The following is a 25345-nucleotide window of genomic DNA, read 5'->3' on the forward strand; positions in this document are numbered from 1 at the left end:
GACTTAAGTTCACCAAACTGTCAGCTCTTTCCTGCCTCCTTATGGCAGACTGCCAGATTTCATTTATTGTCTTTGGCTGTTCTTGTCAGCCATTGCAGTAGAACTTTTGCAAAAAGTCTTATCAATTGTGTATTGCGATGTCAGTGGTCTCTGCTACTGATGTTTTCCTTCCCTTCTTTATGAAAGAATAGTAAGATCCTGTCTTAGTCTGTTTTCTGTTGTATCAGAATAATTGAGATAGGGTAATTTATAAAGAAAGGTTTATTTTGGCTCAGTTTTGGAGGTTGGATATCCAAGGTTGGATGACCGATTCTATCTGACCAGGGCTTCATGCTTTGTCTAAACATGGCAGAAAAGCAGAGGGTAAGTGGGCATGCACAGAAGAGGAAAAACATAAGTAGCTTTGCTTTAAAACAACATTTCTCACAATGAGGAATCTAGTTCACAAAGAGCGAGACCTCACTCAGGTAAGAAAGGCATTCACCCATTCAGGAGGACTCCTCCATAAGCCCCTGAGCCCCATCTCCGTGCACAGCCATATTGAGGAATCAAGTCTCAACATGAGTTCGGGTGGCAACTAACCATATCCAAGCCATAAAAGACACCTTATTATATGGAGTGGATCATTTGACCTTTGTTCTATGTTCAACTAGTCATTTTTCACAGATTTAATAAAGGCAGAACCTAAATTTTTCACAAAGATCCTTTCCCTCTTAGTAAGTCCATCCTGTCCCTAACTCCCTTGCTCCTTTAGTTTCCCACTAGGACTTTAACAAAAGCAGAGTAGTGTTGAACACTAATCACAGCCTGCAAGTCAGAGTCCTGTCTTCAACTCCTGGCTGTGCCATTTTCTGGTTGGGTCATCTTAGGCAAACTTCTATGATCCTCATCTGTAAAATAGGATCACTTTGCAAAAACTTGCTGGAAGAAATGAGAGAAGATGTAATTAGATGAGAATGTAGTTTGCCCAGAATAATGCCAGACACATAATTGGCCCTAAGGGAAAAAAAAATGTTAATTTTTGCTTTTGTTATTCCTGGAAATAACTCTTAGGCTGAAATATCTCTCTTTCACCATGCTAACCATTCAGTGGAATGTCACAAATTCACCAATACTCTTCCCTCTTTTGAAACCTCAAAAGTCAGCTGTTTGTTTGCTTTGTATTTCTCAAGCGCCTTGATCTGACCATCTCTTCTTGAACAATTTTGCTCATTCTTTTCCTTAAGAATTCCCAGGGCTTCCTACTCTCTTGTATTGTTAGAATGGAGAAAAAAATCCCTCTAGGTCATTCCCTTGAATCTGTAGACTCTTCCTTTTCTCATAGTAGTTGCTAAACCTTACATGTAATCCGATAAACCAATTTTCAAGAAGCAAATTTTCATTGAGATCATGGAGAATTTGGTTTGTTATTTTACAGTAGTATGTCCTGGTTGTTCTATCAGCTCATTTCTCATTTTTTCTAAGTTCTTAGAAAATATATTAAAAAATAAATAATAATAAAAGGGAAGACCAGTAGAGGAAGGAGAAAAGAGCGAGGGAGGAGGCTAGGGAAAGGGAGGGGGCACTGAGACTGAAATGGAGCAAATTCAATTCCATGCATGTATGATTTTGTCAAAATGAATCCAACTATTATACATAACTATAATGAACCAATAAAAATGAAAGAAAGAAAATATATTCAAATAAATATTCTTCAATTCCACATTATTCACATTAATTCAGTCTGTGGTTGATTTCTTTCAGTTTTATTTCCTTTAGTTGAATGACAGTCAAGTTCCTCTTCCTATTCTAAAGCTTCTTTATATATTTTGGAAATTGACCACTTAACAAATATTTGATGTTTATGTTTTATGGTTATTTGATAATAATAACTATAAGCAAATTCTAGGATTCAGGGACGTTAAGGTAAAAAAATATTGTCCATCCTTTAAAGGAACTCATAATAAGTGAGTTGCCATCTGTCTATCTATCTATCTTACCTACCTACTTACCTACCTACATTGATGTTGCAGTGCTAGGTATCATATCCAGGGCCTCATGCATGCTAGGCAATTGCTCTACCCTTAACTACATTCCCATCCCACTTTCTTATTTCTTTAAAAGATATTTATATCTTTTGCTTTTCCATGAAACTTAGCTTTCTCCACAAATGAATATATATACCTATATCCATGTTTAATTCTCACCACTGGGATTATCCTAAGGCTTACATTAAGATGAAAAAATATTAAAAATTCCCCAAAGAAGTGGTTAGTCTTTTGGGTTTAGTTTACTTCATATTTGCATGTGCTATTTTGAAAAGACATCTTGTCTCAAGTTAAAAACAAAACAAAACACTATGGCTACAACAAAGGTAGACTATGTGCTTCATGTTTGGCTACCATAATTGCTATAGATTGCCTGTTTTAGAAGCATCCTGTCAGAAGTGATTTGACAGTTAAATGGAACAGAAAAGAGGAAGAAAAAAAAGAATCTCAAGAAATCTTCTAAGACAGTAATAGCCCCCGTGTGGAATTTTTCTCTCTTTTGCAGGAGCTTCTGCAGTTAATTAGAGTACTGCAGGACCAGAGGGAGCTCTATCCACTTGTAAGTTGACGATTACTCTAAGTCTGGCCTGTACTTGACTTTTTCCTTTACCAGTCTTTGAGTTGGGGCATGGAAGGGCTTCTCATCAAAACAGAAATATTTAGTCACAGAGTTTTATTCCTGAAAGGGATCTTACAGATCACTATACCACAGAGGTCCCCAGCTTTTCAAGTAGAATTCCTTTTCAATATCAGCCTGGCTTATATAGTAGCACTAAAATATACAGCATCTAATGAAAAGGTATATAACAACAATATGCCACTATGAATTCAACAATCACTTTATATGAACTTCAACATTATTAATCAAAGCAGCACCAACTATCTATATTCAAAACAAATAGCTATGCCTACATGAGTGATATGTGTCATTTATGTCACCTATACTTCATCAATTTGGAAATCCTATGAATCCAGAGGCCTCCAGAGACCTGTACCTCAGGAAATATTGTTCTAATCTAATATCATGTTTTGACAGATGCAGCTTATGCATATTAAGTGAATTTCCAAGACCACAACTCATTAATGGCAGATTCCACATCCTTGACACTTTTCCTACTGTATCATAGCAGTCTTCAATTCTCCTGAAATTATTATTTATCCAGATCAACAGAGAGAAATGTCATAAATGAGCCAGCTCAGAGGAAATGATGATTTGCATACTAATATGGGAGGACGTGCTCCTATATTGAACAAAAAAGCCCTTTTGGTTCATTAGATGGTGAGTAGAATTCTTGCATAATGTGTCCCAATTGACAATTAAATATCTCTTGAAGATAGTAAGGAGACAGAGCCTTGTGTTTGGTACTTTTTAACCCAAAGAGTAAACTTGAAAAATATTAAATTTCTGGCCATAGATAATAGCCCCCTGTGCCCCCCAAAAGGCAGAGAAATTTTATAAATCTTAAAGATTATGGATTTTTGGCAATGTACAGGCACAGAAGTCGGCAAGAATGACAAGTTGGGAGAAGTGGTTCTGGCTGCTGAGTTGAGAAAAGAAATGAGAAAAATCACCAGCCAAACAATGCATTATAATATTGGCAGACATAGGAGGAGGAGTGTATGAAAGATATTAAAAAGCCATTTGGTGTTAGGATGACTGGACTCAGCCGAGGGAATATGAAAAGAACAATTGGTATTTCTTGGATTTTTTTTTTTTTTAATGTTTAGATATAAGTAGGCATCTCAGGAGTAGCAGGTCTTCAGCCAGGGTTTGTGTGAGTGATTAATAGCAGGTTAAAGATGCTGAACTGAATGCTGATCAAATGGAGGCTGTCCTTGGACAATCATTTCTGCCAGAACTAAACTGGTTTAGAAAACTTCAGGGGTCTGATAGATTAGCCTTAGGCCTCTGTGGATCTGGATGACTCTGGAGAGTCTGGGTTGGTTCTGATTCCCATGAAAATGTGGGTCATTTTGGGGGTAGATCCTGGGTAGTTCCAACTGTATCTTTTATGTGGATACAGTAGATCCAAGGGTTCATTCAGTTAGCTCCAAAATAGTCATAAGAACATCCAGATTGTTTACCTAGACATCCTTATGTGTGTCTATTTTCCATAGATAAAGTTTCTGTCTTATGACTAAGGTTTGCAATCTTCATTCCAACCAAATAATTTGAAACTATGAATTTCATAAGGAATCTTAAGGAAGATAAAGCCAAATACGCATAAATCTACTCCCAATCGCGGGAAGATGTAACTCAGCCTGTACGGTCTTTTGGGGACAGCACATCTGGGTCTTAGACAAGCAAAGAATTGATATAATCGAGGTTGACAGAAAGGCTGTGCAAACAGACCACAGTGAATTCCACAGCCCCTACAGCTAAATAGAATAAAACCAGGGTCCAGGGAGTGTTGCTCTGCATCTAGGTTTCCTCCCTCTCATTCCTAAGACTCTCATGAGTCGTAGGGAGGAGACTGTTTCCCATGGAGCAGGAATCCTTTCTCTTCCTATTAATTCTCCCCACAGTGCTGCAGAGCTGGCAGCAGTCCTAAGAAGGGCTCTGAAAGGGGGCTGGTTAACAGGAGCATTTTCACTGCAGGCAAATTCAGTTGCCTTGGTGAAGTCCCTGTGCCTCTGAAGAGTGGCTCATCTGTTCCCGGCCAGGGATCACTTGTGCTCACCCAGGCGTGGCCCCCACATGACACCCTGGAGACTGGCGAGCTGGCGCAGCCACACTGTGAACCTTTAAGAAGCGAATAAGACAAATTTTATTCACTACAATTTCAGAAGGACGAGTTCTTGGGAGAAAAGTAGTCAAAGAGTTTGGGCATCGGGGACTGAGGCATGGGGAGCAAGATGAGGAGAAGGGGGGAGAAAAAGGGACAGAACAGGGCAAAGAGGTGATGTGACAGGGACCAAACTGGGCAAGAGATTCTGATCAGTTGTCTCAGGTGGGAAACTTTCCAGAGAGTTGTCTAGAAAGGATTTTGGGGATGTAACCTTTATGATATACGATGGTTTACAAAAACCTCTCACCCTGCTCCTTTAAGGAAATCACAGTAAAGATCTATGTTCCGCTTTTCCCAGTAGTGGGAGCCAGTAGCCATATGTGGCTGCTGAGTCTTTGTATTGTGGCTGGTGCCAATTGAAATACGTGGTGAATGTGACATTCAAAGCTGAATTTTGAAGACTTAAAATGTAAAATAACTAGCTCCTTGATCTTTTGCTTTTTAAAAAATGTGGCTACTAGACGAATTTTAAGTTCCATCTAATTGTATGCATTATATTTCTAATAGGTACTACTGATCTGCATTCATTGAGGCTTTTGGAATTCAATTTGTATTTATCTTGGGCTGGTGTGGCTGGTGCTTCAGAACTGTTCAAGCAGAATGCCCTCCCCACATGCCTATCAATGGCCTAAGTGGAAGGTGAGTCAGACTTAACTTCAGAAGCTGGAGGAGGGGCTAGTGTGTATCCATTGCATGTACCTGCTTCAGTTTGTGCAACAATTCCTATTGTTGGATATTCTTTACTCCAGGGATTTGCCAATATATTCAATGTTGTTACGAACAATCATCATAAATCTCTGTGTTCAGCCTTAATTAATTTTTAGGGCAAATTCTGTTCTTAAGAGTGAAATCACTAGGTTAAGAAGGTATGAACATTTTTTAAGGCTTACGAAATACATATCCAAGTTACCTTCGATGAGACAGGTGTGTACGGGGACCTGTAGACCTTTGGAAAGACTTGGAATCTGGAAACTACAGTACCTGCCCTTAAATACGTAAAAAGGAAAACAAGTTCCCCTGTAGGAGTGGAACAGAGAAAGCTCACAGGGCAAAGACTGGAAACAAAGGGGATGCCTAATGAGGATGGAGAGGGGACATGGGCTTCTCCTTGACTGTAATCATCACAGGTCTTGCTTCAGCAAGAATGCCTGAGAGGAAGGAGAGAGAGGCAAGGAAGGAAGAAGGGAGGGAGAGGGAGGACAAGGGAGGAACCATTCAGAACTGATTGGAGAAAAACAGAGCCAGGCAAGACTAGACATGGTTCAGGTGTTTTCTAATAGATCTTGGGAGAGCTTAAAACAGCTTGAGAATGACCACTTCATAGAGCAGAAATTTTCTGTAAAACTATTGCAAGCTAAAGCCAAACCGATTCCCTAAGTGCTTGGTAGAAGTCTTGAGTTCATTTGTTTGAGAAGTGGCTTTGTCTCCCACCCCCATCCCCAAAGTAACTTTGAAGCAGCTCTAATTCTTTGTGCAGATAGGGGCTAGGGAGAAAGGAGTATTTGCATCACTGAGGAGGTAATATGGCTCCAAGGGTACCCAGGGTCTGAATTTGTCCTGTGGATGTGCCCTTCAGCACTCTCCATTGGAAGTAGAAGAAGGAGCTAGGCATGGTGTCCCACACCCATAATCCTAGCTGCTCAGGAGGTTAAGACCAGAGGATCATGAGTTCAAAGTCCGCCTCAGCGACCTAGCAAGGCCCTAAGCAATTCAGTGAGACCCTGTCTCTAAATTAGTGTAAAAATGGGCTGGGGATATGGCTCAGAGGTGTAGTACCCCTGGGTTCAATCCCCAGTACCAAAAAACCAACAAAACAAAATAAAAAGCAAGGTGGTAGAAGTTGAAATGGCCTATTAAAGGGGTCCCTGGTTACTTACAATCCTGTAGCACTATGTATAACTATCCATATAACACTTGAATCTTTCAATTAACCTGAATAGTGTTTTGTATTTTATATTAAGGCAAAACAAGATACTCCAAAGAGTAGCAACACACACACACACACACACACACACACACTCACTCACTCACTCACTCACACAGCCACACACCAAAAACAAAAACCAAAACAAAGAAAGAACACCTTCCGCAGAGCTCAGCCCATGCTTTGGATCTGAACAAATTCAGTGCAATTTCTTATCCTATAACTCTTGCGTCTTTAGGACAGGGCAATGAAAGTGAATGTTCTAAATAATGACCCGAGGCGCTGCAAGGGTCTGAAGTGCCTCACAAATCACCAAAGAAAGATTAAATTATGTCTTGTACTTACCAAAGCCAAAAAGTGAACTAATAATATATTTTAGAAACCATGACTCCAGGAGCTGAAATGGGAAACATGGCAGTGTTTAACCCCAACGTGACTAGGACATTAGTCACCAAATGGCACTACAATAAAAAGTTTCCAGTTTATTCTTTTGTATGTGGGTAATAGGTATGAAAAGCTCTTCTATGTTAGAAATTCTCTGAGAAAAATCGTTACCACCACCAGCCTGGCAGAACAGCTGCGTTGGCATCACCTGGGACTAGTTAGGAATGCAAACCACCAGCCCTGGTACCCTCCCCACCACAGACATACTGAAAGGAACTGCACATTAGAATCATCTCCAGGGGATTCATTTGCACTCCGAGATCTTAGAAGCACCAGCCTAGGATAGGGAGTAAGTAGTCTCTTGGAAAGCAAAGAACCCATTTGTCTTGAACAGACCTTTGGGGAATACAACTATTTATTCAATACCTATTTTATGTTCTAGGTACTATGCAAAGAACTATGTGCACGATTTATCTCACCTTAGTTATTATAACAGTCCTTGAAACCAGTATCAAATTAATTCTATTTTACTGAGATAAAATCCCATCAGGCAATTTGCCCCAAATCATACACACTAAGAAACAGAATCATAATTTACATTAGATTGCCACTAGTTGACAGAACATTATTTCATCTTTCTTCCTTGGGTTTTAAGCCATCTGCAAGGTGGGCAAATATGGAGTGTTGTGTGTGGTTAGTTCCATGAGTTGTCTTTATCCTCTGCAGAAAAATCTGGAATTTTGCACTTGAAATTCCCATATTCTGGATGGTGGAATGATTTCCTAAAGCCACTCAGTTAATTTAAAGGAGAGTCCTGGATGGATTGCAGGCTTTCTGACATTTTGCTTCATGCATAGTCATCAGAAAATACAAAGAACAGGATCACAAAATTTATCTGAAATTCCATTTTTATGAAATAACATCTGCTAAACTCTGATGTTGATTCTTCTATCTCCAGTTTTATTGAACTATAATGGACAAATAAAATTAGTATATGTTCAAAGTATATGACATGATCCTTTGATACGTGTATAGCTGTGAAATGATGACAACCATCAAGCTAATCAACACATCTATCACCTCATATAGTCACCTTTTTGTGTGTAGTGAGAAGAATTAAGATCTACTCTCTAAGCAAATTCAAATATAAATACAATCTTGTTGACTATAGTTATTATCCTGTACATTTGTTAATTGGGAGCATATTCTTGCAAGTTTACTCTTATATGACTCAAGGTACCTCAGCTAGCGGGGATTTATTTAACAGTGAGGAGAGGCAGGAGACAGTGACACTCCCACTTCTATCTATCAGCCACTCACAGCACTCATTCCTATTCATTTGCTCTACACCTGTCCTTTCTGCAGATGACATTCCTCTGCTTACTCCTTGACTTGTAGGTGGTTGAAAATGGCCACTTTGGCTTCAATGTGACAATGTCCTGCAGTTCACGTGTCAAGAGCCACATGACCCTGTTTTTTTGTGTCTCTATTTCCAATTACCCAGAATGAGAATTCAGACTATTTATTGGTTCTTCATATCAATCTACCTAAATTGAGTTGTTATTAAAACTGAGCCAGGAAGCCTTCTCTTTTAGTAGGGATTGCGGGTGAGGAGTAATTCCAAATATAGTCCTCCCTAGGTCTCCACAGGAGATTGGTTCTGGGACCTCATCAGCTCAGATGCCCAATATCTGTGGATGCTCTAGTCTTTATGTAATATGGCCTACTGTTTGCATATAAGGCATATACAAGTTCCTATATACTGTAAATCATCTCTAGATTAGTTATAATACTTAGAACAATGAAAATGCTGTAAAAATGTTATTGTATTGTTTTGTTCAGGGAATAATATTATTTTTAAAATTAATTTATTTTTTATTGATTTAAAAAAATGACAGCAGAATGCATTACAATTCTTTAATAATTGTTACACTGCACTGTTTAAGGAAAAATAATGTACATGTTCAGTATAGATGCAACTTTAAAAATATATTTTCAATCCATAGTTGGTTAAATCCATGAATATGGAGCCCCTAGATACAAAGAGCTGATTGTAAATAGAGTAAGAACTAGGCAGGCATGCCTAAATATATTTACTACAGTCTATTTAATATAAAAATGAGAGCAAAACTTTTGTAACTATTATTTCACTAAATATTTCGTCAACACACTTCCCTGCCCATCAGTATAATTGTAACTTGTCATTTTCAGTGATAGTGTAGTCTCTATTCTATGTACCTGCCTCAGTTTGCTCATACATATACAGATTACTCTTGCCGGATATTCTTTCCCCTAGGTGTTTGCCAATATAGTCAATGTTGTTATGAACAACCACCATAAATCTTTTTGTCCAGTCTAACTTTTTTAGGATAATTTTTTTTAGGATAAATTCTTACAAGCAAAATTGCTAGATTTAAGAAATAGGAACAGCTTAAGGCTTTTTTACCTCCCAGAAAAGGTGTGCCTGTTCATATCCATCAGCGATATAGTTACAGCCTGCCTTCCCACTTCCTCACCAGCACTAGGGATTATTCTTTTTTCTCCTTGCCAGTTTGATAGGCAAAATCTGAGCCGATTTTTCTTTTAACTTGTGTTCTTACTGAGGTGGAACAATCTTTCATATATTCATTAGCTTTTGGCATTTTTTTTGTTTTACATCATGCTTAGTTTTAAAACTCAACTCTACACAAGGGTAGAATGACTTTAACTGCTGTCATTAGCTGTCTGCTTGACCAACTTCATCTTGTGGCTTCCTTTAGCTGCTTATCCACCCCATCTTCTTTAGCATAATATTATTTGAATCACACAACATGTAAAACCAAGGCTTTAGTTTAATACACATCACTGTCCCTTCAACCCTTCATGGGAATGTTCTGGGAAAGGTGATTTGTTATTCCAAACTATGTGACAGAATGTCTGAGACCGTAGTATTCAGGGATTAGAATGCTGAGACAGGGATGAAGGGAAACTGTGAGGGATTCAATTAATCTATCACAAAGCAGCCAAAGTCCTTAAAGCAGGAGAGTTTGTCTTATCATCCAGATCTCTGAAGAAGGAGAGAGAAACCTATTTCTTTATAATCCTCACTTCCCATCCAACATTGATGGGCAATCTTGAATATTCTCACATTGACTCCCCCAAACCTCCAAATGATTCGGAAAGAAGACTCCCGGGGTGTCAGACTGAGGAGAGAGGAGGTGCATTGAGAATCCTAGGCTTGGACATTTTGAGGTGTAGCTATAGGATGGTGGAACTTGGCTACTTAAAAATGTCCTTCTGTGAAGCCAGGAGCCTCTGTAGTTTGATTCAGCAGAGTTTCCCAAGCTTCCTTCATGATCAGAATCATGTGATGCTCTTACTGAAAGCAGATGTTCCCAGGCCCCATCCCAGACTCACTGATTCAGACTCTTCAGGTGTACCTACCATCAGGAAATTTAGGAAATGCTAATTTAAAGTGTCTGAGGGGATGGGGTTGGGGTTGTGGCTCTGCGAAGGGGTGCTCGCCTAGCTCACCCTGGGCTCAATCCTCAGCACCACATAAAAACTAAATGAATAAAATAAAGGTATTGTGTCCAACTACCACTAAAAAATAAATATTTTTTAAAAAGTGTCTGAGGGAAGAGCCCTTGTAGGAAATAGCTTATAGGATGTCCACTCAGCCTATAAGGTACCTGCCAACAAAACACTCATCTCATAGATAGGGTTCTATTTGAGCTATGTTGTCCCTAAATCCTTGGTTGCTGTGAAGGAAACCAAGCTGAACCATTAAATTCACTCCCTCTGCAAATCATAGATGGTGTTTAGGGACAGCTGGTCTATCTCTGTAACATTAACATGGAATCTCAAAAGCGTGGGCCAGCTTTATTCTGTCTGGGGATGAAGAAGCACTAAAATGGTCTACAGGGAGTCACAGAATGAAACACAGATTCCCTTTTCACTTGAAGTATCTTGATTTACTTTCAATAACTTGCCCCCAAGACCAAGATGCTCTAATACTTTAAAAAGTCACCTATACATTAGTAAAACCTTTAACCTGAAGATGAATTGAGATTAATGGTCTTCTGTTTCTAAATTCAAATTCTTTGGGAAAGGCTATCAAACATCCATAATTTATATAAGTTACTTTAACTGGATTACTGCAAATGGAATGAACAGAGTGTTATTTTTAGGGGAAAGAGTACAGAATGGGCAACAGAGGTGATACTGGGCAGAGAAGCCAAGGTAAAAAGTCATGATGGGGTTGTTAGAGGCCAACACGGTTGCATAAGGACAGGAGGTGATCATGAAGTGCTTTTTCCTTGTGGTAGGAAGTGTGTAGGTATTTCTGACATAGGCTGATCTGTTCACCATCTGTGACACAGGGTGGATGTCACATAGCATGTAGGATCTGTTAAATGCAGTTTTCAGCTGTAACTAATACCTGGTTAGGGCTCCTGAATCAAAGCTTAAAAGCATGAATGGATTATTTTGAGATAATTCAGTGTGCTTAGTGCTGATTCGCTGTTCATTCACCTGGCTAATTCATTGTACATCTAACAACATTTAGCCCTTGCTCGTTACACAAGGGTGACCCAAATTCTCCCTCAACAGAGATCTGGCAATGGTTCCCTGGCTCCTGGGGCTGAGGGTATTTCTGTTCTGGGTGTCTTGATCTACTGTTTCCTTTTGCTCATGTTTCAAGGGTTTATGAACTCCTTTGGATGTTATCCCAGTGCTCTGTTGTGATCACAATTTCTAGACACTTCTGGGAGTTAGTAAGTTCTTAAAAACTTACCTTCTTGTTCCTGAAATTTCTCTTGCTTCTGAACACTCAGTAAGAAGCACCACATTCTTAGTCCTCTGATTCTACAGTTTCCTATTTCCCCCACTGTGTGTCTTTAGTATTTTGTGTTAAGTATGCAGGAGGGAGACTATTGTCCTCTGGGAAGGCATCTGTTTTACTGAAGACGGAAATATCTGACATCCTCTGGTCTCCAGAAGATTCTTGTGTTGCTCTTCTTTAGAGGAAGTGCCACCATTGAGAAGGGGGTGAAACTGCTGAACTTCAAATGTAGGCAAACATTTGAGGGATGCATGCCTACCTTTAACCCCTTATTGTACACCAACAATCCATTTTGTTGTTTTAAGGGTTCCATTCCTTTGCCAAGGAGATAGCTTTCAAATTTCACTCCAAGGTCCCCAGAAGGCTGAAAATATAGATTTAGGGTAGGTTATTTGATGCAATTAACATTTCATCTTGGTGATATATTTAGAAAAAGTATATCTGAGGGTTGATCCTGGAAGTCCAAACCCTGAATCCCTTGTTGAATTCACAGGGGAAACACAAAGGAAAAAGTAGGCATCTGATCTCCTGAGGCAAATGGACCCTGAGGCTGTCTTTGGCCTGATAGTGACTGGGTGTGGCCTCCTGGTGCAGATTCTTCAGCTTGGGCTGAGAAAACTTATATGAACAAAGCTGAGAAATCTGTACTTTATTGATGTGGAGTAGAACATAATGCAATGATCTGCATATATAATAAACTCCTTTTTAGTATCTCTTAAGGAGGTTGTCAAATTCTTTGCAAATCTGAATTCTCAATTCTTACTAGATCTCTGTGCTATTTTCTTCATTTCTGGCCGGGCATGCAGAAGCATACAGAGATGCAATAACCTGCCTGAGATCACAGAGTAAATGAAACAGGCAGAGATTATAGACTGCTTATCCCTTACTGCACCCCTTGCCCATCAGCCTACCTCACACTCTGTCTTCCAAGAGAACTGCAGTCCAGAGTTCCTGGGGCGGGGGTGGGGAGTCAAATTTAAGTGCAAATGAAAGAAAAGGAAATGGTTGGAGCCCAGCATTCTGTTAACATTTAATCCAAACCTGTGCCATTTGACTAGTAGCACCCACATGATTTACTTTATCCATGATTAAACTCACTGTAAAGAAAATATATAGAATATACTAACACTAATGCACATGGGGAAGAAAACTGCAGACTCAAGGAAAATCTACGTTTGTTTCAACCACACAAGCCACAATGACTGCTATTTGTTTCTTTCTGTCCACTCAAGGATTAAATTAAGACCAAGCAGCCTGGAACAGCTTGAGGATTCCTCCACTGAGTCATGGAAGATGTCAGGTGGTATCTGACATGCTGTCACTGAGGATAACGATACACAAGTGGTAGTCCTGGGAGAACGTCTGGCTCTATTTAGGCCCTGCTGCAGAGTGATATATGTAGAGTTTACAGTGATGTTAGAAATGAAGCAGAATGATGTAGAGCTAAGAGCATGTGCTTTGGAGACAAATAGTCTTGGGCTTGAATTCTGCCACTCAGTGATGGTATGACTGGGTGCATCTTGTAGGTAATGATTAAACAGCGTAGGATGCAACTCAAGAGGGTTGCAAGTTGAGGCCAGCCTCAGTAACTTAGCAAGACTCTCAGCAACTTAGAGAGGCCCTCTCTCAAAATAAGAAATAAAAGGGCTTGGGTGTAGCTCTATGGTAGAATGCCCCTGGGTTTAATCCCCAGTACCCAAGGGGGCAGGGAGGGAAGCGTAGGAAATTTGGGTAGTCATATTGATAATGACTGAAGCAGCTATTATTAAATGAATGCTCACCATGCTAAGTGATTTCACCAATCACCACACTGAGTGATCTCATTTAATTTTTGCAACAAACTCTAGTAGATGGGCACTATTAATAAGTGTATAATTAATCAATGTCAGTTCCTTTCTTCCTTGGCTGAGAGCAAGTATTTACTGAGTGCTGGTTACAAGCAGCCACTGCTCTGGGTGCCAGTGGTTCATTCTTACAGAAGTGGTGATCCCCTCTCTCAAGGAGCACTCAGACTCTTGCTGAAAAGGGGAAGAAGATAAAGGAGATTCAGCATAACCTGAGCTACCCAGAGCTTGATAGGAGCAAACGAGGAAAAGAGTGTGAAGTACATGGGGGAGCAGGGAAGGCGGAATCCTCAAGGCTTTTGTGGCCAGAGAAGTTCCTGGACTGCTGGGGATCATGGGCTTCCCAGTTCAAGTCCAGTGCTCTCTACTTCTTGGATGGCCATAGTCACTAAGACTCTGGGGGTCTCCTTCTTCCTAAGGAAGGGACTGCCTTAAAATACCACCACCACGCTTTCCCTGTGAAATTTTTTGAATTCACCAAAAAAATAGAATAGAATAGTAGGCCTCATTGTGTCCAGTCCCCCAGATTCGACAATTATTGACATTTTGCTACCCTTTGGTGTCTTATTTCAAAAGAGCACTTTTAATGGGATGACTCTGTAGCAGGTCTTAGGGATGATTCCAAAGGGACTGGGTAGGTCTCATGTTTATTTTCCCTTGTCCATAAACTGAATCCTCTCCTTTTCCTCCCCTGGAAAGGCACCCTCCATTCCCACAAGGCTCCTGTGTTCCAGCGGCCATCACTGCTAGAATAAAATAAGCCGGAGGAACAGTCTTCCTTCTACACTGAGCCAAGCATCGTTGCTGTTCTTGTCTGATTTGCCTTCTGCATATGTGGCTTTTCTCCCTGCATCACTCGGAATGCAGGCTTGGTGAACAATAACTCAATCATCACATGGCTGGTGTACTGTGGGCATCTTTAACAAATGGATTGAACACAATGGGTCTCTGAGTTAAGACGCTGGACCTCATCAGGGAACTGTTGTCACCCACATCTATTACTTGGCAATCACCTGGTGAATGATAGATCTGATTGTGAAAATAGATTTGAACTCTGTCTTTTTTTTTTTTCCCCTTCATCTGACCAAGTCCCTAGAAAGGAGTCTGTGTCAGATGGCGTGCTCTGAGTGGCAACTTCAAAGGCAGAGATAATTTTTTAAAAATGAATGCTTAGATGATTAACCCATGGAATTTAATTTGTAATGCATTTTTTTTTTTTTTTGGATTTCAAAAGAATTGATTAAACTTATGAAATAAGAGCAGGTTATTTCTACAAGGGAAATCCTTTTTAGTATTCAGTAAAGAGACTGACTGAGGTTTGTCAGAGTGAGGATAGTGCTGCTTTTGTTAAAAAGGAAGTGATTAGGTATAGGAGAAAGCATTTTGGATGACTGGACAGGAGGTTGAGTTTTGTTTTGTTTTTTGTTTTTGCATACGAGGGATTGAACCCGGGGCCGCAGCACATGCTAGGCAAGTGCTCCACCACTGAGCTACACACCCAGCCCTTTTTATTTTGAGACAAGGTCTTGCTAAATTGCCCAGACTAGGCTCAAATTTGCAATCCTCCTGCCTCAGCCACCAGAGTAGCTGAGAATACAGTGTGTGCCACTGCACCTGGCTAACAGAAATCTGAAACTCAAGTCTCAGGCTCTGCCTTTGATGAACCAGGTGGTATTTAGCAGGCACTTCATACCTCTGCATCTCAATTTCCTTTCATGTAAAATATGTAAGATCCTCTCAGCTGTTATTTTGTAATTTTTAAGAGGGTTAACTTCAGTGTAATCATCAAACGTAGGGCTCTCTGAAATCAGAGAAAATGGTTTCAGGCAAGGCCTGCTGCTTGTTAGTTGTATGATTTTGCAAAAACTCAATTTTTATGTTCTTCGTTCTCATCGTCTGTAAAACTGGTACAGGGGTACTAGCTACAGCTCAGACTTGTTATAAAAGTTAAATGTACTATGGAAAACTCTCAGTAAGTGGGAGCTATTATTGTTATGCGTCCTTGTCCCATTTATATACTATTCTACCTAAATAATCAGAGATCCAGGAAGAAAAACAAATTGTCCAACAGTTTTACAGAAAAATATTGGTGTTTAGTTAGGCTTTTTTTCAAGAGTTCTTTGCTGTGAAATAGCACTAGCTTACATGAAGATAGGGTGAATTATGAGTTCTGTGTCAAGTCTCTAATTCATATTGAATTTCATTCATTTAAACAATCAACCAGAATCACTGTGTACTGCTTTCTAGGCTCTTGACATCCTTGTAACCTCTAAGGATAAAAAGACAAATGTGACATATTTATTGCTATTATGAAACTTATAGCAGAGGTGGCAGAAGTAGACACATGCAACATCATTGTAGTACACTGTTTATCAGGTCTCTCTTTTTGTGCTTTGCAGAAATTCTATCAGATTTGGAAATCAGAAGCCTGTGACTGTTTTTAAATTTGTTCCCCAATTAGCTTTCTCTTTGATAATGTTTGATTCAGATACAGATTGCCCTGGTTGAAATCAGCAATTGGGAAAATTCTTCTCTTCCTAAAAATATTTTTTTTGTATCATTGTTTGAAATAAGCAAGCAAGCAAACAAAACAAGAATGGAGGGCAGCCTGGATCCACTTAAACAAACAAAAACCCTCAACATAATTAACTTAACTGAGTCCTCACTACATGTCAGGCAGTGTTCTGGGTTCTCTGTGTGTAATAATTCATGAATCCTCCATGTTAGGTAGATTCTGTCATAATCCCTGTTTTATTGGTGAGAAAACTGACAGATTGAGTAATTTATTAGACAACTAGTTTGTGGCTCAGTTGGAATTTAATCTCTTAACGTGTGACCCCTGATCTAGGCAGGTAACCAGTAGTTTCTGAATGGAACGAGATTATTTATAATAGTTTTCTATTGTTTATTAAATATTGAACTCAAGAAAATTAAATCACAGCAGGCTGCAAATATAATTCAAACTTTTATTAAATGTCAGAATATTGGATCCTTAGATACATTTTACTTCTGGGCAATTATCCAGGTTTGAAGCCTGTATTTAAGTATTTGCTGCTGTGATCATTACATTGATTTATAGTGGCAAATCAGATTACACAGTGAAGAGAATTAAATTACTGACATACTTTTGGGAGGACCTTTTGATCTTGGTGCTTGAGTTTAGATGTTATCTTATAACCAGCAGGCTGCCTCCATCACCTGTTCCATTTGAACTACCTGCTCGATGGAAAGGGTTGTCTTCTAACTTGGAAGCTTGTGAGTTCCAAACGGAAAATTTATTCCTTCTCCTTCAGACAGGTGCATGCTCACTATAAATAAATGCTTTGGGTTTGTGAGTAAATTTATAGTTACTATCATAACTATTTTCTGTTTAGTTTGGAAAACCTAAAATTGCTAACTACTTCAACATTTTGTTTTTCTTCCCAAGAGTTCTCCAAAACATTATTCTTGGGGTGGAAATAAAAGATCTTGTTCAGTCTGCCTTGCTCTACTCTACAACATGTGGTCTTTGTTAAAGTCTGTGTTTTCTCTAAGAAGCATTCACTTCATTTACTTTTCATACCCATTCTTCATCTTATGGTTGTATCCTTCCTATCCTTAAAATTAGATTTAAAATGGTCCCAACCCCATATCCACCTCAGTTTCAAAATCAGACCTGGCAGGAAGAATACTAACCTATCTTTGGAATTAATTCACATTGATGTCCAGGGATATGGCTACCAATGATGGGCTCCAGTGATGGACATTTCCTTATTGTTAGGCCTTTGTCACCCCAAGCCAACCAGCAACCCCTTGCCTGACACCATGATCATGCCTGTCCTAAGAATTTCTTGCTACTGTGTTCCCTCCCTTTGAGCTGAAGTTTCATAGCCACAAACTCTGAATTATGTCTGATTTCACTATACCCTTGTGCCTTGATACTGAGACCGAGTCCCTCCATTCCCAGACAGAAGGCAAATGTAAGCTGGGAATATTGGACTGAATGCCTGGGCTCCCTATGGGGACAGTCAGAGGAGTCCTGAAGATAGGCTAGAGGGGCCAAGATGCTCACAATTCTAGAAAAGAAGTTTAAACATTACCAAATAAGGAAGAAAAAGGAACACCAAGAACTTAGAGGTTAAGTGGTAAGCCATTGTCTAAACTTAGGTGGATGTTGAGAGCCAGCGGAGTCTGTATGGCCAATCTGACTTGTTTATAGACCTTAACAGGTGGACAGAGTTGCCAGGTTGAAATTGGGGATGAAATCAAATACAGCACAGAGGGCAGGCAGGGGTGCAGCAGGGTCAGGTGAGGGGTGAATCCTGCAGGTCTTGCGATCCTGTATGGGCAATGTGTGGCACCTGTTAGATCGAATGTTAGAGGATCTTAAAGTTTGCAGCTGGCCTGGCTTGCACTCTGGTTCCTTGTGCCCACTGCTGCCTGCCTATTGCTGCCAAGGCCCCAGTGAGCCTCCCCTGCCTGCTGGAGCCTGTGCTCTGTTCCATTTTCTGTTTAATAGAATTGATGTTACTCAGTGCTCCCAGGACACATGGTATTGCTCTGTTTGGCTCTGGCACTGCTTTCAACAGAAGGGGAAAAGAAAAGAGGACTGCCAACAAGGCCATTTCCTTCAACCGGTCCCACTGTGCCTCCTGCTTTTTGTGAGTGACAGGTTTGAGAGATTCTGAGTAGGAATTTTAAATTAAAATATTTTATGTTTTCTATAATGGAATGTAGGAAACATAGAAGATCAACTCTAATTAAAGTTGGCAAATGTTTGTCAAATGTCTAATATTTATTAGCATTACTTACATTCCTAACCTTATTATAAAAGTCACAGACGCAAAAATAATATAAAGTGTGCCTCCAGACTTCAAGGGCATACCCAGAAGCCATTATGACTTTCTTCTTTATTCTGGGCCTGGTGCATGCTAGGCGTGCACTTTATCACTGAACTACATCCTCAGCTACATCATAATACATATAGAAATGCAACTATATTATATTATGATTCATGGGTATAGATACACAATGACTTAAATCACAACAATAAACCACATGAAGAACATTTTAGTCTCACTTTCCAGCATTAGTCTTTAAAAGAATTCTAGCTTTTTTTCAGCTTTATTGAAGTATAATTAACAAATTGGAATTTGACATGTTTAAGGTGCACAACTTGATGTTTTGATATATGTATACATTATGAAATGATCACTACAGTCAAACAATTAACAAATCCATCACTTTGAGAGTTTCCTCTTTCCTTTCTTTTTTAAATTTGTGGTAAGAACACTTAAGATCTAACCTTTTAGGCACACTCATACATTGTTCGTGGGACTGCAAATTGATGCAGCCAATATGGAAAGAAGTATGGAGATTCCTTGGAAAACTTGCAATGAAACCACCATTTGACCCAGCTATCCCACTCCTCAGCATATATACAAAGGACTTAAAAACAGCATACTACAGAGAGACAGTCACATCAATGTTTATAGCGGCACAATAGCAAAATTGTGGAACCAACCTAGTTACCTTTCAGTAGATGAATGGATAAAGAAAATGTGATATATATACACACAATGGAATATTACTCAGCATTAAAAGAGATAAAATCATGGCATTTGCACGTAAATGGATGGAGTTGGAGAATATTATGCTAAGTGAAGTTAGCCAATCCCAAAAAACCAAGTGCCGAAGGTTTTCTCTGATATGAGGATACTGATCCATAATGGGGATGGGCGAAAGCATGGGAGGAATGGATGAACTTTAGATAGGGCAAAGTGGGGGGAAGGCCGGGGGAGGACATGGGGGCAGGAAAGACAGTGGAATGAGAAGAACATCATTACCCTAAGTACATGAAGACAGGAATGGTGTGACTCTACCTTGTGTACAACCAGAGGCATGAAAAATTGTGCATTATATGTGTAATATAAGTTAAAAATGCATTCTGCTGTCATATATAATAAGTTAGAATAAATTTAAAAAGAAAGCAAAAAGAGAAAATGTATCATGAGTTCATGTCAATATTGTCCACTTAAATTCAGAACTATAGGATTTTGCATTAATTGTTTAATTTTCTACTTGCATCTCTTTTTAAACTAAATGTCTTAGTTCCTAATAATGTTAACATAATTGAATTATCTATATAAACACACACATATATTCACACACAAACAGATGTTTCAAATGAACACTAGCAATATTATTACCAAATAAAAATACTTAGAAAATAATATTAGTAAATATACTTAATAAATATTATTATTGAACACTATTTAAACTTTGTTAATAGTTGTATGATTCCCTTAAGGTATAACCTATTAGGAATGTACACTTAACTACAGTGCTTTAAAGTCACGCACATACACATACACACACACACACACAAAAGGCCTAACCTTTTAGCAAATTTCAAATATACATTAAAGTATTGTTAAATGTAGCAATCAGGGGATCCCTGTGCTGCTGGAGGGCTGGTCTGGTCGAAGAGGACCTCTGCTCCCTGCCTGACTGTAGTATAGGGACTGTGATTGTCAGGTGCACCCTTGACTCGCTGCTGGGCCTCTACTTCCTCTCCCACATCCCCATCACTCTGTTTTTGGACCTGCAGGCTGTACTGCTGTGAGAATTCTACTGGGTCAAGTTCAGAAACCTGCTGACTTGGTATGCTAAAGAGTTTAAAGACCCTCTGATGCAGATCACCCCAGTGTGGTTTAAATCCTTGTGTTTTGTGAGCTTTTGTTTCAGCTGCCTTCCTTTCACTTTGCAACATATGCCTTCTTCGAAGAAATTGCAAGTGGATCCGCATGCCTGCAATCATCTACTCAGTTCACATTCTAACAACATTTCCATTGGGGGATTTCTCCAAAGCTAGTGGTTTCCAAGGACAAGGTTCTGAGACTTTGCAGGAACGACTAACCCTTGTAGCTATCTACAACCCCTACTTTTTCATTCTCCTCTTACTTCTGTTTTTCATGTTGAAGAACCCCTACTACGAGGGAAAATAAAGGAAAAAACTGAGAAAAATAATCACTGACCCAGAGAAGAGACGCTTACAGGGCAGTTACCTTTTTAACCAAATACAAGAAAAACTCCTCTGGGGAAAAAAAAATGTAGCAATCATTGTGCATATTCGATCTCAAGAACTTACTTGTTTTGCATAATTGTAACCTGTCTCTTTAACCAACAACTTATTTCCTCCCCCTATCTATTACCCCACCCCATGCTGCTTGGCTACCACCATTCTATTCTGCTTCTATGAGTTGTATTTCAGATTCCACAAAGAAGTGAGGTCATGGAGTAGTTGTGTTTCTGTTTGGCTTATTTCACTGAGCATAATGTTCATCCATGTGTAGATATCCAGCCTGACATGACTACAGCCATCTTGGTTGTAACCACCATTTTGCCCATCAGGTGACCTTGGCATGCATCTCAGTCCCTGCAGGACAAACAAGGTCACTAGAATAATCAGCTGAGTATGGTGAGCCAACCACTGATATCCAGACTGTTTCTTAACTAATTTTGGTCATGTTAATAGTTTTTGAGAAGGACAGGTACATTCCAGTTGGCCACGGCCCATCTCTGTAGAGCTTAGCATATAAACCCCTTTCTTCTGCTTTGTCTATGTGTATAGGGATCCACCTATCTTGCTGCCACCAAGACACACTGCTGTCCATAAATTCCCATTAAATTGCCATTTATGCAATCCTGGTTCCATCTGCTTCTTTCTTTCATCTGATGGCACCTTAAGCTTTCAGTAGCCCATTCTCATATGCTAGGACTCAGTTTTTCAGAAATGTCATGTTGTTGAGAATAGCAAGGTTTCCTTCTTTTTACAGGCTGAATAATATTTCTCTCTGTGCGTAGACACACGCAATTTTTTGTTTATTTGTTTTGTTGTTTTTTGCAGTGCTGGGGTTTGGACTCAGGGCCTCACACATCCTAGGCAAGTGCTCTACCACTGAACTACACCTTCCACCCTATGCCACATTTTAAAAGAATTCTAACTTTAAACTGTAATTTTCTATGTGTCCTTGGAATTTTAACTAGAAATAAAAGTGTAAGTGCATACACACCCACCCCCCCCCCCCCACACACACACACCCTATCTTGCATTACTTCCAATTCGGATCATCCTATAAAGAAGGCCGATGAATAACTACTGATGGGCAGGAGGATCAGCCCATATATTGTTTGGCAAATTGGATCAACCACAGAAAGCTAACCTCAGACTAACTGAACAATTTAACATAATTTATTTTCTCATACTTCAAGACGCTATTTAATTTTCATACCCCTGTGTTGAGTGTCCTTTCATAAAATATAGTAGTCTGCTTCTCAAAACTTCCCTGCTGGTGAAAGACATGCATTTATTTTTAAATGCATTCTTAATTTCTGGTCTATAGGAATAAACGATGCCTCTGGGAAAGAAATGCGTTGCATGGATACACTTTGCAAAGGTAAACACACAGAGGCATTCTGCTTTCTGTTAATTAATGATAGTGATGCCAAGTTTTTATAGGAAACCAATTTTGCTTTTGAACATCATGGAGATCTTGGAGAATAAGAAATGTTTCAATTTAAGAAAATGTAGCATAGCTAAAAGTCCAAACATAACAGGTGAATTACAGTTGGTATAGAAAATTGGATGCATTAGGAATCAGCCTGTAAATACAACTGAACTCCTGAAAATATTTTCTTGAAGCTAAAGACAACTCTGAACATTGGGATTTGTTCCAGCATTTTCCCAGGAGTTAGAGTTCAGATGCATAGGCTGGGACTGTGGGAGCTGAGAGAGCCTGGAGTTGGAAGCAGACCGCTGGGTAGAACTTCGCCTTGGGCATGCAAGGGCCTGCTTGGCTGGTGAGGGATCGATGTTCCCTGTCTCCAGTGGAGACTGAATATGGTCTTCTTGCAGAGTGGAAGTTTGTGCATTCTCTTGTTTTTATTCATTAGGAAGTAATTTATGAATGTTCACTAACTGTGACATGACCTCCTTGGTATATTTAAAGCAACGTAGGCCGGTGTTGTCAAAATTTCATTGTACACACAGATGCCGCTTGTCAGCAGGAATGTGGAGTTTGACAAGGTGAGAGGCAAAGGATATGAGGGCTGAGTCACCCTGTAGAGTTCACCAGTTAACCCCTCCCAGCCTTATGCAATGGGTTCTCTCCCAGTGCCATTCCTTTGTTGTCTCCACACTCTCTGGGCTGTATTCGGCTTGGGCTTGTGCACGGTTGTGTGCATGGAGGCATAGCTGGTGATAAAAAAATGATGAAAGTCAGGGTAATTACTCAAAGTAAAAACACCAGTCTTGGTTTCCTGAGCCATCCCATAGGTGTCTATTGGTTGGCTTCTAGGAATCAATTCTATAAAAATACTCACATAAGTGTCCATGAATAGTTGGGCCTGGTGGTACACGCCTGTCATCCCAGTTACTTAAAAGACTGAGGCTGGAGAATTACACGTTTGAGGTGAGCCTGGGAAGCCTGGAAAGCTTATCCAGACCCTTTCTCAAAAAAAAAAAAAAAAAAAAAAGTGGGGTGGGGAGTTTTTGCCTCGCATGCACAAGGCCCTGGGTACAATCCCCAGCACCACACACACACACACACAAAAAAAAGCTGGGGATGTAGCTCAGTGATAAAGTGCTTGCCTAGCATGCCAAGACCCTGGGTTCCAGTACTGCAAAAGTAATTAATTAATGTGTCCACAAATATGTATACAATGAGGTTAATTACAGTACATGTATACGAATTCTATCTTGGAAATCACCTGAATGGGAGAGGAATTATATATTTTGATGAATTTATGCAATGGAATATCATGTAACTCATGAAAAACAGCTGGGCAGCTTTGTAAGGATGAAGATGCCGGTCAGATTGCTAAGGAAAAGCATCAAATGCATTTCTGTATTTTAAGGAACTGTGTGTGGGAGTCAGTGCTACCTTTTGGAAGTGGAGTCTGAGAAGGTGAGGGAAGGGCCCTCTTTTGTCTTTTTGCATCTTTGTATTACTGGAAAGTTTGTAATTAACATGTATTACTTGTGGAGCTAAATATATATATTTGGAAAAAGAGATTAAATAATTTAAAAGTGTTTCAGTCATATTTCCCAGAGTAATCCTGGGATTACATTGTAGCCAAAAAGAACAAATCCATAATTGCAAACAGAGGTTCAATGGTAGCTCGGGGCTGTTGGATAAAACATTTCATCGGAGTCTATTTTCTCTGACGTGTGTTCTGTCTTCAGAGAGCGGGTGGGGCTATCAGTCCAAGCTGTTTATTGTTCTGGCCCCTTTTCTTCTATCAGCTTAACAATATTACCACTAATAGACTGTCACTCATGTCCCATTTCATAGTTTACAAGCAACGTTCACATCATGAATAATTCAAGAGACCTGTGAGCCTGTGAGGGGTACTATTACCCCCCTTTTCAGAAAAAGGAGTTGAAGTTTCTGGAACTTCATGGAAGTGCTCCAACGACCCAGGCAGTTAGGGACGAGCTACAGGAGGAGTCAAGTAGGGATTCTATTCCCAGAGAGGCCATTACTTCCAGGTAGATCACCGATTTTCTAGGGCTCTGGTTCCTCAACTATAAAATAGAGGCTAGGGATGTTTTCTCGGTATAAAAGTACACAATTGTTTAAATAAAACTAAGTAGCCTTTCCCTACTCATTACTGTCAATTAGCTTTGAAACAATTCCCTGGGCATGTTTAAAGATATTTATACTGTGTGGACAGTGGCTGGTATCCTTTCTATTAGGATGTTTACATGGAAGGTAAAAGGCTGGGTATTGTGAGGTGACTTAACATCTTGCAGATTGGTTAGAAAGAACCTGAGGTGATGCCGTCTTACCAATCCTGTGGTGGCCCTCCTCTTCAGGAGGCACAAGAGGAAATCGGAAAGCTTAGAGATACTGTGCATCTGTACTGGCTCAGGTGGTCATGGCCCATCAGAGGTGAACTGTTCTCTCCTGACCTTGGTAATTTCAGCTACTTATATAAGGATTCCACTTGAATTTAAAGTAGAAAGATGGTTTTGTACAGACCTAGTTGATACAATAAATATACGCTGAACAATTGAAAGTGCTATGTGACCGATTGGCAATGGGTCAGAGGAAAACAATTTTCCTTATAACTGACTATCACCTTATTCTACTCAATACCATCTCCCAAACAACTGAATCCTAATCTTTGGCTTATAAATAAAATTTTCACAAACCTGTGCCCATCGGGTGATGCTTTAAGGTGTTGGTTTTAATTATTCAGACTCAGTGAAGCCAGGAAATCAGGAGATGACTGTCCCTGAAAAGAGGTTTGTTATGCCCAGTTCCCAGGGGCAGGGGACACAGCCGTCAAGGCCACATTGAGAAGTAACAGGGTCGATCCATAGGCCAAGGCAGGGAGCATGAAAAACAAGGGCCAGGGCCTCTCTTGTGGTTTCCTGGGGAAGGAGTGGAGAAGGCAGGGTGAACAGGCTTACCCTTAGCTAGCTGAAACACTTCTAGAAGGTTCCAGGTTTAGAGGCTGTCTCCCAGTTTAAGAATCAACAGGCCTCAGGCCCAGAAGCCCTCTCTGTT

The 25345-nt window shown here is 39.8% G+C and overlaps 1 pseudogene; it reads left to right on the forward strand.

Annotated features, from left to right (window-relative positions):
- The window catches only part of LOC143379960 (sigma intracellular receptor 2 pseudogene), a 154435-nt pseudogene extending 133503 nt beyond the window's left edge, over positions 1-20932 (forward strand).
- The last annotated feature ends 4413 nt before the right edge of the window (positions 20933-25345 follow it).

The sequence above is a fragment of the Callospermophilus lateralis genome, chromosome 14 (genome assembly GCF_048772815.1).
Source record: "Callospermophilus lateralis isolate mCalLat2 chromosome 14, mCalLat2.hap1, whole genome shotgun sequence".
In the NCBI taxonomy this organism is placed as follows: Eukaryota; Metazoa; Chordata; class Mammalia; order Rodentia; family Sciuridae; genus Callospermophilus; species Callospermophilus lateralis.